Raw genomic sequence first — 18,220 nt, forward strand, 5'->3', positions numbered from 1 at the left:
TCTGAAGTTCATAACCTGCTCTGCAAATTCCCAGATCACTATTTTATAATAGTGGGAGACTGGAACACAGTGATATACCCTTTGTCCGATCGCACAAGTAAAACAAACACACATAACCTCCAAGCATCACTCACCTTAACTGATCTCATCTCAGATTTTCTTCTTCTTGACCCTGTCTCCTTTGGAGAAGACTCAGAGAAAAACAATTATACATGCTATTCTAAATGTCATAACTCCTGAGCTCGGTTAAATTTCTTTTTAATTTCTGAAGAATTTGCAAGAGGAAAATTAAGATATGCTAGTAAACCCAGGTACCTATTGGATCATTCTAAAATTATGATAAATATCAATTGAACAGATAAATTGTCGTCAATCAACTACAACAGATGCAAATGGTCCTTAAATAATTACATACTTTTTAAACCTGAAGTGATTAAAGAACTATCTGACATCTTAACAGAGCTAGACAACAACTTTAACAACATTGACATTCCTGTTGATATACAGTGGGTGGCATGTAAGGCAACAATTAGAGGCTTCCTAATTCAAAAACCCTCCTACTTCAAAAAAGTGGGGAAGGAACAGGAGAATAAACTAATAAATGAACTCAAAGACCTAGAAAGGAAATTGCAGACAACTCATTGCTCTGAGTTGGAAAAGCAAATAAGCAAAATGCAAAAATAATTATTTGATCTACACCAACAAAGCTACTCATTACAAGAACTAAAATACATAGCGAGATATTCTGAAGGGGCACAAGTCCTGTCTAGAATACTCTTGAGAATAATACACAACAAACAAGAAGCCTCTAGAATAACTCTTCTGCAATATCAGGATAACATATTCAAAACTGACAGACAAATTATAGAAATATTTAAGAAAATCTATGCAGAAATGTATAGTATGAACACCCAACAAATGTCTAGATATGTAACTGAAAAATTCTTAAGAAATCTTAAATTCCCAAAGATCAACACTACCCAAGCAAATCTCCTATCAACCCCATTTAAACAGCAAGAGATAATTGAGGTCATCAAGAACTTAAAAACAAGCAAAGCACCAGGCCTGGATGGGTACGCATCAGACTTTTATAAGACATTTAAGCTGAAACTCTTCTCTATACTTTTAAAAAGTGTTTAACCACATTGGAATTAATGGGATAACTGATCTTCATATAAACAGCTCAAAAACAATACTCATTCCAAAAAATAGAGTTGACAGAGCTAATGCCCATAATCATAGACTGATTGCCCTGATGAATGTGGATATCAAAATTCTAGCCTCTCTCTCCTTGCAGAAAGACTTAAGAAGATGCCATCAATCATTTCTCTGGAACAATCTGGATTTATGGATAATAGGCATACATGGGACAAAACTTTAACCCTAGACTCCATGATTCAAATTATTAAGAAAGATAGGAATCCAAGCTATACTTTAGTTCTAGATGCCTGCAAAGCATTTGATAGCATTAGCTGGAACTTTTCATCCCTTTCCCATTTTGATATCCCAAAAGACTTCCTCAACCTAATAGAAACCTTATATAATAATTCCCATAATACCTTTATATTACTAGAGCCCTATCAAGCCCTATCAAAATAACTAACGGAACAAGACAGGGATGTCCACTATCGCCGCTTTTATTTAACCTTTACATAGAGCCTTTCTTCCTCCTCAACTCACAACAAACTTTCCATTCAATTGCCAGAAACTTAAATTCCAAAATAATGCTATCCACATTCGCTAATGACTTAAACATCTACTTTGAACTCCCAGCTACAGATCTTAAGAAAATCGTGTCATCAATAAATGAATATTCAGAAGTTTCAAATTACCAAATCAACCAAAGAAAATCACATATATTTTCCATCAACCCTTAAATCACAGGGAAAGCTACTTTCCAGATTCCCCCTTTAAAACAGTCTACTCCATTAAATATATCAGAATATCATACGAACATAACCACTTATCTATGCTACAAAACAATGTGTTTAAATTATGGACTAATATTACGCAAGACTTAAATAGATGGAAACTATTAAAAATATCTACAATGTCAAAATCAGCAATTATCCGAATGAATATTTTACCAAAATTACTATATCACTTTAATGCTACAGTGTCAATGATCCCAAACCACTTATTTCACAAAATAAATAAGGAGCTAGCCAAATTTATTTGGTATCCTAAATCAGTTCAAATTAGCTATGTAAAATTAATGTGTCCCAAAGAGAAAGGGAACCTGAGCTTACCACATTTCAAGCTTTACTATAAAATTACCAGTGTGATCAGACTTACTTTAATCTGAAATTTCTCAAAGTACAGTGAATAGTGGTCCCGACATGGGTTAGGATCTGGCATCAACATGTGCTGTGCAGTAATATTAGCCCCAAAGCCATACTCTTTATAACTCCAGCTATTATTAGGAACCTCAAATTAAATAGTACTTAAATGCTTAGTGTCAAGAATTTTCAGGAATGGATGAGAAACTTAAAACTTGATATGGTCCTAGCTCTCCTTCAACCTATCCATTTAAATCCAAACAACAAAATCAACAACAAAATGATAAATCTGTTGGAATATCCATTAATCAATGAATGTATGGTGTGGGACATTAATAAACACAAAGATAGAATCTCACAAGAACTACATGAAGCTTTAAAGGTTAATAAAAAGTACACCATCTTAAGACAGATTATGGAGATCCTCCCAGCATCAATTAAGGACTCACCTGTAAATGAAAATGATTTAAATAGACTCTTAGACATTTTGGAAAACCCATCCAGTAAAAAGAAAGCAATATCTAATACCTATAAACTTATTAATTCCATTACATATGAAGACTCATTACTATACTCTAACTACTGGGACAGCAGATGAAGCACAATCTCAGAAGAGCAGAAACTTAAAGCTATTAACCTCACTATTAATGTTTCTCCATTTAAAAAAAATTAGCTTACACTCAACTAATCTTCTTCGTCTTCTTTTTCTGGCTTTTCCCAGCTAGGGGTCTCCACAGCAGATCACCTGTCTGCTCATGATTGGCAGTGGAGTTTTATGGTTTCAAGTTGCCAGCCCGGCACCCAACCTTCCACAGAAGGCACACACATGCACACATGCACACCTAGGGTCAATTTATAGTGTCCAATCCACCTACAGCATGATTTTGGGATGTGGGAGGAAACCAGAGCACTCGGAGGAAACCCACGTGACCACAGCGAGGACATGCAGATTCTGCACAGAAGGCACCCCAGCCGAGAATCGAACAGGAGGACCTCTTGCTTTGAGGTGGCAATGCTAACCACTGTACCACAGTGGCCGCCCTGCTTACACTCAACTGATGATTAACAATAATGTGTATTACACTTCCATGATTCTGAATACATTTAATTTTAAATCCTCTCTATCATGAACACACTGTTCCTATCCCCAAGCTGATCTCCAACACATTTATGGTTCTACAAAAAATAACAAAATTTGTGGGGAATCTCTTAAGATATTATTAGAAAAGATGGGATACCATAAATCAGCCCTGTGCTGGGAACTAGCAATTCTCCATATTATGGACTTAAATCTTACCAAACTGCAAATGCATACTCTAATCACTGTATGCTCACATGTTAAACTGTATATAACCAAAAATTGGTTGGATTGCACCAAACTTACATGGAAGGGTTTCAGAACCATGGCGACAACATATATATCCTCTGAAAGATTAATTATAATAAATGTTAAGAAACAGATCTATTACCAGAAACTTTGGAAACTACTCTTTGAAAATATCTTATCCACCTGACAATTGTTTAGTTTTGATGTAATTTAACTACTATGGAACGGTTGATTTAAATATGCCCTCTCTTCAATACCATTATGGACTTAAAGTGAGATCACTACATCTTAGAACTATAAAGTCAGGATAGAATTGTTTGCTTATTCTTCATTTCCTCACTCTTATCTTAGTAGCACTGTTGTAGATAGTGTATATAGCTTTATAATAAGTCTAGTGTTATAGAGCAGCTTATATTTGCAATATTTTGTAATTCTTGTGTGACCAGTATTGTATCTCATTTCTCGTTTTTCTTTCTGTATTTGTACCTGATGCACACGTTAATAAATTGTTATTGGGAAAAAAAAAGCAAAGAGTTTTACTCCTTTATCTAACCTCTGCAAGAAAAATATCTCAGTTGTAAGCTCTTATGGTAGGTCAACCTTATTTCATTTTCCATAGGACAGGGTCTCCATGAGAACTAATCCTTCTGTTATGCTTAATGTGGCATTCAGATTTACTTAAAACCAAACTATCAATATCCCTGTGTTATTCCCTGATCCCCAACAAGAGGGAGAAAGGATACTTTATACCTTGGATGTCCACAGACAGTTCAGGTACTGTCTTGATATTACAAAATTTTTCAGAACGTCCACTCAGTTGTTCATTTATTGTTAAGGTAAGGAGATGGGTCAACCTGTGTCAAAGCAGACTATTTCCAAATGGACATCTTGGGATATTACCTTTTGTTATTTTCATCACCACAAAACTATTCCAAGCAGGGTCAAGCCATATTCTATCATGCCTTGGTTTCATCTATGGCTTTTTGGGAAGGGTTGAATTATAGATCCTCTGTATATACTTTTACAAAGCACAACAAGCCAGATTCCTTCTCCAGGTCTAGGTCAAGATTTGCAAGGACCATTCTACAGGGCTTCCTGAATGCCTCTTCTTCTACCTCCCAGTTGTTCTAAGCTATGGCAATCTACCCATACATCTTAGGCTATCACAGCAATGATCAATATGAAGAACATAGTACAGTTGTGTAAATTTTCCATGGCAGTAGATGTTTGAATGATCACTGCTGCAGTAGGTACTCCCTCCATCCACTCCCCCTTGTATTTTTGGTGTGTGTTTTTCCAGTGTGTAGGCATTTTCTTTTTTGTTATTACTAGCAATGTCTCCTCAGGGCTCAGCCTCCCTTTCTCAGTTGGCATGAAAGCTCTGAAGGTCTTGGCACCCAAACCTGTCTTTTTAGCCAGCTCAGCTCAAGCTAATGGTTTGGGTGGAAGGTGCCCTGAAGCTTTGCAGGATATAAAACATAGTTTAGGCTACTGCAGAAGGGATCATTTGAAAATCTACTGTTATAGTAAATTTACCTATACAACTGTACTTTTCTATAACCCAAAATGATTACATACACATTTGCAATTTATTCCAATATTATTTTCTAAAATTGGACTGAAAACTCATAATATAGATTTAAGTAACAAAGTCTGCGGCCATGCCTATGTGTGTGTTTTCTTTTAATCAAACTCAAAAACCAAGCTTTTATTGTCCCCAACAGTCTAGGTGAAACAGAAGCATGAACACTGTTTTTAGTCTGTTTCTGAATATAATGATGAAAGCTCAGTGTATAATTTGTATTCTGAGTTTTGAAATGGCCAGTCTGTCTTCACTATATCCACTTTTATAATATAAAATGTACATTAGGCTTTCTGGACTATGGCCAGAAACAGACTGAAACCATAGAGTCCATGCCATATAGCAATTAGTTTCACCACTGTAGTTTAAGTGTTGCAATGCCCAAATAGCACACAGATACTAGAGTTTAACATTTCCTGTTAAAACCTATTTACTCATTCAGGTTTTTAGCACAAAGACAGTATTTCTGAAGGGTTTATTCAAAGGTGAGGCATTCAGGTGAAAGTACATGTTCCATTCACACTTGGAATGATGAGAGACAGTTGCTTCATTTATAATTTTACCTTGACATTTTACGTGGAATTATAATTAATGCAGCAGCAATTGGCCATATATGCAGCTATTCAGTGTGTATATCTTTTTTAACAGTATAAGATAAGAAAAAAGTAAATAAAATGTCCTTTTCAGGTTACTACATGCCCCTCTGGACCTCCACCCCCCCAGCCTTCAGTATTTTCCGGTACCTCTACCTAATAAGGACAGAATAAAGGGGAGCAATGCCATCCGTAGATCTAGATACAATGCCTTTGTTTATAAGCTGCACAATACAGAACGTCTTTCTTACAACAATGGACACAAGTTGGTCAAAAGTTAGGTCACTGTCAGCATAAGTTCCAAATAGTGAACAACTGGGTCAACTCTTAGGAGTGCATTGTTAATGTGGCAGTTCCCTGGGATAGATGACTTGCCAAAACATGTAATAATGCATTTTTTGGTATGTAGATTCAGTCCATGATTTTGGATCTATTATTTATTTGGGACAGAACTTCCAACAGGATGTCCATTTGGGGATTCAAGGACTGCTTCCAACTGGCGGTCATCTTCAGACTTAGTCAGTCAGAAACATTTAGCATTGGCTTTTACTTCAGAAAAGTAGATGCCAAACAGGAGAGTTCCCAGCACATAACTCTGGGGGGACTCCACCAGTGAATGGTCTCTCTGTTTTGGTAATTTCTCCTACTTTCATTTCCTGCATTCTATTGTGAAACAGTCAAGTGGGTGGCATGGGAGTTTTGTTCCCAGTTTATTTAGCTATTCTACTATGCCTGAGTGGGGAACTGTGTCAAAATCTTTGCACAGGCAGAGGCATGCAGTGTGTACCATTTTGCCTTCATCCATTGCTTTGGTGACCTTTTAAAAAAAATCCATCAGGTTGAGTAAGCATGACCTGTCCTTGACAAATCCAAAGTGAGACAGGTTTAGTGTTTGGAGGTTCCCTGTGTCCTGATTGATGATAAGTCTTTCCATGGCTTTACATATGAGGCTGGTCAGACTTATGGGTCTGTGGAAGGTTCAAACTTATGCAGGAGAATTACTGTAGCTGTCTCCATTCACTTGGTACAAAGCCGGTATGGTGGCTGCGATTTAACAATGCTGTTATGGGTGCAGCTAAATACCACTCCATGCTATTTAAGACGCCCACTGGGATATTGTCAGGCTCATCAATGCAGTATTTTAGCTTTTGATAGCACTTGTAAGACTAAGTCTTGTGTGATAACTGGAGGTAAGCTAGTTTCCGGTATATCTGGATGGACATATGGAGGGGAGAGAGGGATAAAGTTAGAGTTAATTTTGTCAGCCAAAAGGTTTGTATATTGTCAGCCTCAGTGGAGGTTACATCATTCACAACCAGCTCAGCACATTGCTGAGTTGTGCTTTTGAGATTATGAATAGAAGTAACAAAGACTTGTGATTGTCTATGGTTTGGGTAGCTATTTTAGCCTTAGACATGGCTTTGGTGGAGTTTTTAAGTTCCTGAGTTGTTTGATAATTTCAGTGACATTCTGGGAAATATTCTTCTTACTTTTCATCAAAATTATTTTTCTTTTATCATAAAGCTTGTTGATATTATGGTTACATTGTGTAGGTTTGTTTCTGGGGTTTGGCCTGAACTTATTCCTGTGGGGTAGAGCTACATCTATGCAGCTATTTACATGCTGGTATAGTGAGGTGGTGGTATATGCTTCTACATGTTCAGCTGAATTAACTATGTTTGGTGGGGGATTTGAAGATAGCCAATGCATCACTCAGGACTAAGTATCTTGTCTTAAAGAAGTTTCTAAAGGTACCTTGGGTGGATGGGATCTCTGGTTTTAGTCTTATTTTGAAGGAGACTGCTTTGTTCTTGGACCTAACAGGTGATGAAAATATGCAAGGAACACTACAAGATGGTCCCATGTTATTAAGGACAAGATCAAAGATGTTATTGCCCCAAGTGAGTACTCTTGACTAATTGCTCCAGGGTATTTGTATTGACAAAGTCCATGAATGAAGGAGAAGCTTATTAAATGGATCAGACCAACTTTACCAAGAGGTGCAGTGATGCAGTGGTTAGCATTGTCACCTCACAGCGAGAGGTTCTCTGGTTCAGTTCTTGGCTGGGGTACCTTCTGTGTGGAGTCTCCATGTCCTTCCTTTATACATGTGGGTTTTCTCCCACATTCCAAAGATATGCACCTGGAGTGTTTCTCCCTAAGCCTCCACTGAAAATGGACTCTATCCCAGTCGGACTTTCCTGGTAAACAAATGTTAAATAACTTTACCAAAAGCTGTGAATACAAATGAAAATGCTAGTGCATGCACTGTTAAAATCACTAACTGATGAAAACCCTGTATGTAACATGAAACTGTGATTATGATACAACAGAAATGAGAAATAAAGGCAAAATGGGTTCTAAATGTAATGGAAGTGTAAGAGGCTGTTCTGTGGCAGTGCATTGCAGCAAAGACTAAGGTTAGAGAAAACACTGACTTGTTGAAATTCAGGTCTGCCATAGGTGTACCTATAAACATAACATGAAACACTAAACCACATTTAATGAAGTCTGCAGAATCTGCCATAGAGTTCAATATTTTGCAAAGATGTTTTGAAGCAAAGATCAGCATGCTGAAAATAATTTGCATATTGCTAAACAGAAATAGGAAGTGAACTGTTTATACTTTAGAAGTAAAACATAGATACTCTGAAGTCTGAAAATGCATCAGTGACAATGAACCAGGTGTGCAAGCAGATTGCTGTAAATGATATTTAGAAGTACTGTGTTGAGTTTAAAATTTAAATTAGATACAGCTGCAGAGTATATAAAATGCAGAATTTAAATTGGATACTGCTGCAGAGTGTAACAACAACAGTTTGTCAGAAAATATCTCTAAACTATGGGAAAGCAAAATGTTAAATCAAAGTCAATCATAACCTATTCTGACTTCCTACTGACACAATTTGGCTAGTAGCTCCTCACATGTTAGTATAAAGAATAGAAGATTCAGTCTTCTTTTTAAAGTAGTTATGCACAAAATGTGAATTCTTGTAAAAGTGTGGGTCATTTGAAAGAAATGACAGAACAAAATCACAAAATCAGTCACAAAGTCCATGTGTAAAAATCATTCAAGTAATCTGAGGGGCTTTTCAGATACTGGGTGATACTGTGGAAGTGCTGTTTTGCAAGACGTTTCTGACTTCTTTAAAGATGTAGAAAGTTTGTAAAAAGATCATATAGCCATAAAACTGAGTGGTATATATTCCCTGAAAAGTATTATAGCATGCTGAAGTAAAGTAGAGCAGCTACTGAAACACAGAGCGTGCATGTGCATCACTAAGAATTAACAAGGGTGAGCACAATGGGTAAAACAAGTCACTGTTATAAAGGAAGATAAAACATGCCCTTGTATTGGTTTACCAAGTCTGATTACAGTAAGTTAAAAAGAGGATTATATATTGCTACGTTCTAAGAGTGTCTGATATTTGGTCCAGAAAAAACTACGGGCAGTTGTACAAGTGCCAATGTCAAAAGTTAAATGAGTATTACAGTGTTTTTTTTTTTTTTAGGAATGATGCAGTATTGCTCAAGTTTGCACCCAATATGTTGAAATAGCTAGCTTTCTAAACAAGCAATTAGAATAAGATGTAGCCTGGCAATGGGAATATGAAGAAGAGAAGATGTTTGACATGCTCAAAAAACTATTTAAGAGATGGTCCATCATTAAACTAGTAGTCTGTGAATAAATGGTCCAAGAGTTGTGATCCTATAAGAAGACTAGTTTTCTATGGGCTAAGAATAAATATAGATAAACAAAAGAGCTAAACCAGAAAAGGAAATACTAACAATAGTGTTTGTATCTGAGAAATCAATGGATGTGTCTAGGGTAAAAAAAGTTCAGGTGAAAATAGACCAAAACTCTTGCAAAGCGTATTCAAAAAGTCTTTGGCACAGTCTGCTATAGTGGCACTGCCACCATTACTAACTTTGCAAGGCATATCACATTTCCCCATATGAGATTATGTTGAAGGGATTGATTCAGCCTTGTACATCTCTTGTAGTTAGCACTGTACATCCTGCCCAAGTTAGCATCACACAAATGAGACAAGAGTCACGGACACAGATTGCTTCTTTGAGATACATTGCATTCATAACAGACAGGCATATAAGTAGTTGCCACCACCATGACACTATGCATTTCCTGACCTGGATGCCTCATTTGGCATCAGTCAGCTGATGTGCACGGCAAAGATCCAGGCACAGACAGCTGCTGCTTACACCATGGCAACATTTGTCAGTGTGATGCATGGCCTGCATATGAAAGGGCAAACTGGAACTGCAGGATGGCCTGCACTGCATGAAGAGTGATATGTCATATAATGATCTGGAACAAACATGCCTGCTAAGGGCAGTGATAGTTCAACTGGCATCCATTGATGCATCTGTGAGGATACTAGCAAATGTTCACCATGGATGTGCAAGGATCTAGATGTGTAGTAAATCATCACAGGACAGCTTTACACAGATAGACAATGTTCTGGAGTCTACATCCCTGTCACCTATGGTCGTGCTGCCAGCAGTTCAAGGAGTGGGATGCAATCTATGATTGTTCCAGCCTACAACCTTGGTGCATGGCTACCACACCCATATCCCGTAACCCTAAACACTTGTAGCAGTGTTGCTGTCATCTGTCACCATATCTCACAACACAACTCCAGTATCAATGATAAAGAGTGTGCTTTGCTTATCCTTCTGATCTATGTTACTAAGGCAATGTCAGATGCACAGAATGGCCAATAAATGTACTGTAATGCATAACCTTGTTGTGCTAATTCATGCATTAATTTTATTTATGTTACCTTGTCATGGCCCATGGTTATGAAACAGACACTGCCTCTTTGTCAGTACTGCAACATATTGCATCTGCCTTTGCCTCACATGTGGTTCTGCTGGAGCAAGTTCTTCGGATAACTCTTCGTCTGACTCCTGCTCTGCTGTTATCGCACATATCTCAGCCAGTACGCTAATGTTGTGCAGAGTGAGCACAGGACACCAAAATGAAGGAAATTACCAAGGTCAAGTCCAGAGTTGTAAACAATTTATTGATGTAATTAAAAAATACTTTGTCAGTCTAACTGCTCATTTTGATCTACCTGTACATTATATCTCATACCACTCTATTGCCTGTATCAAAATTATAATATGTTTGTATGCTAACTATTCATATGACTCTTGTCAATGTTTTGTTTTCTCATTATTGTGTGCTTAAACAATCGTTTTTTTCTCACTGTATGTTCATACAAGTCATTCCACTATGTATGTATGTATATATGTTACTTCCTCTCTGTATCGTGTGGAGTTTTTCCCTTCTGGTCTCCACTAAAAAGGAGTTTTTTTCCACAGAGTCAGACTTTACCATTTATGAAAAGTAGCAACTAACTAACTAACTAAATATATAAAGACACATTCCCTATAGTATGAATACAGTCTTACATAGCTAGTTGCAAACATTTTCTCCATGGCAACCTCACTGCTGTTGCCCTCCTAGCCTGTTGAATCATGGTTGTCAGATCTGTAGAACTATTCCTAAATGATGAACAGAAGACATCTTCCTTTAAGCTGACCATACTTCCTTCAACACTAGTGCTCACAAGCTGTTCTTATGGTTTCTGTCATAAAAAGCATTGTCCAACTTTTGGCCATAGCTGCTGATATCTTGAACAGGATACATTCAGAATCTGCATTCCTGCTCTCCCCCACCATATGGGAGAATCTCTTACAGAAGTAGTTGACAGTCCAGCAACGTTCATGTTACTTCAAGTCTGATGACTTAAATGCATAGCCATTCATCAACCTTTGCCAAAGCTGATCTGGCACTGCATTCAGTCAAAAGCAGCTCTTTGTTTAATTATGGTTTCATAATGTATAGTCGATTGCATTAGAAGCATAGCTAGGGTAGGGCAAACTGGGCCTCCACCTGCGGCACAAACTATTAGGGGGGTGCAATCTGCAGATACCGACTAGTTAGTAGTGCAGTGCAAAGATTTATTTATATACCAGCAGCATGGAAATTGATTCCAATACTGCTTTTACTGTGAGGCTTTTCATGAATGTTATAAGTTGTAGCAAGTGGTTCGCTACAGCTTTTCAAAGTAGAAAAGTAGAAAACTCCTTTTTTGTTTGTTGGTTTGTCTGTCTGTTTTGTGCTTTGCTTCTCATGATTGAGGGGGCATAGATTAGGAGGAAATGGACCTGGGTAAGAAGTGCTAGAGTGATAGATTTTATAATGGAAGCATATATTTTGTTCTTTTCTCCTAAACTGAGTTGAGGGTCACAGTTCATGTAGCTGTACCAGGTGTTAGATGATGGCTGTGCATTGCATGCTCAAACATGTTGCTATGATTGACTGATCTGCTCCTACCATACACAGCCTTAAATGAATTTCTAGTCTATCCTACATGGTAGTTAAAGTTTCTCAGTAGGAATTAAGATACATTATGTGGTTCTGTATCAATTCCCACTTCCATGGTTCTCAAGAAGGATGAACACTTTGCTGTGAGGTGCAACTGTACAGAAACATGTAAGCTTTTCCTTTCTATAGCATGTGGTCAAACTCAGATGACTGGGTTGTATGCCATCACAAATTCAAAGCACAAGTTGCTGGTATCCTTACACCCATGTAAGGCTTCTAATGACAGGCAACCCCAATGTTGCACAGAGATTGCTGACAAGCAAGTAGTCTGGTTTTAGAGGCAGTGCTATATGGTAAAACATTTGTATCTATAAGGAATTTGTACCATTGAATAAAAGCCCTGATTCCTTGCCCAGCAATAAGATGGCATTTTATATCATAGGTTCCTATTTAGATACTATTCCAGTGTCTAATCTGTCATAATCTAACCTGGCATCACAGATAATTGTCGTCATTCACCTTCCGGGTGTAAAGGCCACATGGAAAACTCTTACAACTTTTTTGGTTAAGCCTAATCATGCTAAGTGAGCCATGAGGTCCTTGACAAGGAACAATTTCTCCACTCTGCCAACAAGAGTGGGCTCTTACTCCCCTCTTCAAGGCATGTTTCCCTTGTTTGCCACTGTAACTATTATTGATACTAGAACAAGAAACGAAACCCAAACTCATGTGTAGAATAAGACAGTTTTTATTTATTTATTTATGTATGTATGTATGTATGTATGTATGTCAGTGTACTAAGGTTTAAGATGTTATCTGAATTATTGTAAATAATCTTCTCACGTTTTAAACAGATATGTATACTCTTTACCTCTCAGCAGTTACACCCTCACCCCATATCCTGTCACTCATCCTAGCACAATGTTTCCTCAGAGATTTGGAATTAGTCTAATTAATAAATACAATGACAACAGAAACATACTAGTTTATATCTGAGATTGTTATGTCTGCCTCTGCAACCAGTGACTAGGACATGCTAGGAATTGGGTTTCAATTCACAATTCAGTAATTTTCATGCATAATTTACATGGCATGAAATACAGTCCTCTCTGATTTTTCAGCCTGCTGCCTAAAATGGCTGCCTTCTAAATGTTAATGTTATTTCAGTCTGTATGTGCACAGTTGACACTTCATCATCATAAGTACACAGACCACACATCACTTACCAGGAAATTAAATAGAGAGATATTGCAAGAGACCACCAAGAACATATATTACTGGGTGAACTTCATAAGGCCACAAAGTTCTGCTGTCTCTGAATGATAAGATACACCAGACAAACACAGAGACGTGTGGTACAGAGATAGGTGACACAGTGTATTACTAACTGTACTAAAATGTGTCAGGTGTTGATAATCTGGTAATTAACAATGGACACTGGTAGAGCATCAGGTTCAGCTGCATGACTGTAGCACTTGAATGGAATCTGAAAAGTGTTTTGAGCATTATGTGTTGTTTTTAAGAAACTATGAATGATTCATCCACCTTATAGATGCAGCTTCTGCAGTTCATTATACTTGCAGTGTAAAAATCTGACCAACTGATCGTCAACTTATCTGGTAGGTTTACTTGGACAGATCTGAGTAAATGCTTGTAAAACATGAGCTCAGAAACAGCTCAGCCCTTTGAATAAACTCCAAGAAGTTTAAACCTTGACAAGAATTGCATGCTGTGGTTGGTAATCACTGTACATTTTGCATTTTGCTTTTCTCCTGTTTTCTTGTTTGTTTTTCTCATGTGACTCTACTTGTATTACTACTTTCTGAGAGAAGTGTATGCTCCTTACAGACTACTTTTCATTTCCTCTGGTGACTGCATACTAGTTAGGTTTATAGGTTCATAGGTGATTACTGGGGTAATGACCCCAGAGGAGCATTTTAAACCTAGCCATGCTTCCTAAATGTATCTGACAAGTTTTGTTACCTAGGGTTATTTTAAGGGATTTGTGAAGGCTTGGGCATGTCTGGTCAAGCATTTAGAGGCTGTCCCTGTCCCCTACAGACATAGGTGTTAGACCAAGGATAAATTTCCGATTCCCCATCCACCAATCCAAGTTATACTTGACTTCCTTTGGGAAGAACTCTGCTTTACATGGATAAAAAGTTCGTTCCAGAGGAGAGGTTGTTTCCGAAACACATACCTGTCCTTCCAACATGTCCTATATATGTTGTTGGTGATGTTTAGGTCCCTAGATCAGGAAATTCTGATGCTATTTCTTTTGTGGATGTGCAGCAGGTCTATCAGAGTGGGATCAGAAGATGCTTTGTAGGCCATGTACAGATTGCCATTCAGCAGTTTGTAGGAGACTAAGTACAGAGCTAGAACTATGAGACTGTCCACATTGGATGTGTGGTTTATGCCCAGTATTTATTTTTTTGATAGAGACATGTTAATTGTTGCATGTACCTAGTGACGTATATACCTGAGTGGGCCTTGCAATCAGTGATTGGAACAATGGCATCCTTTGACCTAGATGCCATACCCTTGCTTATAAGTTGCACAACATAAAATTATTTTCTTACTACCATAGAAACATGATGGTCAAAGGCCGGGTTACTGTCTACACGCATTCACAAATCCCTGATTTCTGGGTCTACTCTTAGGGGATGAATTATTAATGAGGCAGTTTCCAGGGGTAACTGTCTTGGCTTTGAGTTTTAGACCATTCTTCCATGTTACTGAGGACCAATCAAGGAAGTTAGTGCCTCTAGTGGATTTACAAACTACCTGGCCCGGAGTGTTTGTGTTTATAAAGTCCAGCAATCATTCAGCCTGAACAATTGGGGTCATGTATGATTCCCAGTTTATGGTAGGGTACTTAAAGTTGCCCATGAATATTAGGTTAGGTTAAATGAAGAGTGTCTCCAGTACATTTAAGTATGTGCTATGGACTTTCTAGGCTTTTCTCTTTTTGTGTTCATATGGATCCCTAAAAGTACCTCTTATCATATCTCCTTCCTTCATTTTCATGCAATTTTCTCCTCTTCCTCTCATCTTTGTTTTGTCTACATAGTAAGTAGATACTTTACACACATACACATGAGCTGCACAGATAAAATATGTTGTCTTCACAATTAGTTTGATGCACCACTTTCTTTTCAAACTTTAACTGTAGTTATTATAAATCTGCCACACTCAATGACCACGTTTGAATGGGAAAATACTATAGCCCTACAGAGATAGAAGTCAACGTACAAAATATATATTGTTACTTGAATACTAACCAATCATATACCACTCCAGTCATGAGAGAGAGCAAGCAAGTGTTGAAGTGTTTTAGTACTGAAGCACTGCAAACCTTGAACTTTTTACAAGGCTTCTAATGAAAAAGAATCTGTCAATATACTTTAATATCAAGGGTATTTTAGCAGAATAAGAGATGTATAAATCCTTTTCTGTCTGCTGTCTGAACCTATATGTATGGGAATGAACATTTACCAAAGAATTTTTCATTTTCAGTTAAACGATACTTGACCTTTACATTTATCTTCCATTTCTTAACTATTACACAGTCATAAGTTTCAAAATGGATTATTATCCCCAAGAGAAGAATCCTTTAAAAACCAAACTATGCAAACTTCAGTAAATGCATTGTTTTACTGTGAAACAATGTATTCAGTCTTTGCTCATATTTGTTTAATTTCCCATTAAAATGCTATGAGTACTCTCTGCAACTCTTCCCTGAACAGTGAGAGTTCACTTCAATATCTCATGAAAAAAGAACTTCATAAAAGAACTAGCATCTGATGTGAATACTTTTTTATTTTTTTTTACCTGTACTGACCCACAGACCTATAGTTAGACATTACTAATGCTTAAAAAAGATGAATTAAAGTAAGATAATAGGAACTAACATTGCATAAATTGTCTATTAATGGCAACTGAATCACACTAACAAAGATAGAAGGCCAAGTTAAGCATTGCAAGTTTATTTATCTGACGTCTTTTTTTCTTTCCACATTGCAGTACTAATAGCTGTTATGAGAAATATAGTCTGAATTTGCTGAGTATTAGTACTTTAAGTTTCCCTACCATTATGGATGAAAATGTAATAAGGTGACAGTCTGAGGCATGACGTACACTGTATTTTGTCAGAGGACAGCAAAGTACTTACAAAAGTACATTTCACAGTTCAGAGAAAATTGTACATTTTGGTATGGAATACATATGCAAATTAGCTACACAATATTATTTGCAAACAAATACAGTTCAGTAATATTGTGAGCCAAAGCTCTCTACAGACATTACAATACATGAGAAAGATACTAAGGTGCATTAGTAAGAAACAATCAATTGTAATCATATAGAAGCAATATGTTCTAACACAGCAGCATTCTAGCACTGTTCCACTCTGCCAAGACATGCTGCCTGTCATTAGATTAGGTTTCAGTCCAATTTCTGTCACATTAGTCATTGTTGCTATTTCTGTAACACACACACTACTATAATTGCACTGACCTGCAGGAGTATCAAAAGGCATACTGTCACTCTCTCTCTCTGTCTACTTCTCTTTCTTTCTCTCTATCTTTGTCTTATATTTAGACAGACAGACACATACACACACACACACACACACACACACACACACACACACACACACACACATGCACACATACCCACACACACACACAATTACATTAGGTTTCCATTGTGGGGTGTGTACACAATGGTCATTGTAATTTTTATAGCATAATAAGTGAGCTAAGTTTCACTGGCTGTGGCAAGGCTTATTGTGAGTAGGACTCGCAAGTATAGTTGCATTGATCATGGAGAACAAAACATGAATGAAATGTAGATGAGTGGAAGTATGCAGGAAAGGATACAGTCAGTAATTTTCTGAATTATGTTACTCATTATCAGTTATGTTATTATTATATTATTATGTTGTTATTGTTATGCTATTGTGTTATTAATTATGTTAATATTATTGCTAATTATGTTAAAACACAATGATCCATGCACTGAATACTCCTGCTTGCTAAATAGTGCTGCTGTGAACTCAAATGTAAGCCTGCTGTTATGGGTGTACCCAGCAATACTGTAATTGTACTCACAGCCTTATAGAGTTGGCCTCATCCCACCTTATGTTTAAAAAAAAGTATATGCCACTCAGAATGCAGCTCCATAAACACTAAAGAGATATTGGACCTTTTTTACCCATCACCCATACCACAATGAAAAGGAATATTTATATTTTAGCTTAGTAGGCTAAAATAAGGCTGTGCAGAGATCTATCCGGTAGATAGACAGTTCTAGACATACTTTTCATCTTTGTAAGGCATTTAATGTACATTTAATTTACTTGCATTAGTGCATTCACTATGTCTGGATAGAGCCTGTCCTGTTGTGGGCACATGTGACACATCAATGTAAGCGATCTGTCCTGCTCTGTATCACTGAAATTAATGTATTGCCGCGCCACCATTGTATTTCCTGAGCACTGCTCCAAAGGACTGAGAAGAATGGAATTCTGCTCTGTACTATTAGCATATCCTCAAAAATATATTATGTACTGATCCAATGGAGCCATTCATCTTGCATTTAGAAATATAGCACAAGATATTAAGTATACGAAAAACAAAATAACTTTACTCAGTAGGTCTCAGTTTGATCCCCCTCAGTCATCATTTGCATACTGAGTGATTTTGAAAAAGTCATTAATTACAAACCCCTCCTCCTGGGTCACATCTGAAAAGAGGCATTTGCAACTTTTTGTGTCTTACACGTCCACCCGGCAAATGCACAATGATATAAAATAATAGGGTGTACAAAGACTGTTATGTATATGATATATAACTTTGATCTTAATTCCAAAAACTCAGTGTAGAAGAAGGTAACTGAGTGATGTATAAATGGACTGTAAAACAGCGTAAAAGCAGCACAACACAGTGTAATATAGCACAATATGTTTCTTGCATGATATATAATGAGACCGAGAAAACAGTTAAAAATAATGCAGACAAATAATGCAGATCAGTGCAATATAATCGGATACAGTAAATGACACCAGACAATGAAGCACAA

The sequence above is a fragment of the Protopterus annectens genome, chromosome 3.part0 (assembly GCF_019279795.1).
Source record: "Protopterus annectens isolate FY-2018-M chromosome 3.part0, PAN1.0, whole genome shotgun sequence".
NCBI classification, from domain to species: Eukaryota; Metazoa; Chordata; order Ceratodontiformes; family Protopteridae; genus Protopterus; species Protopterus annectens.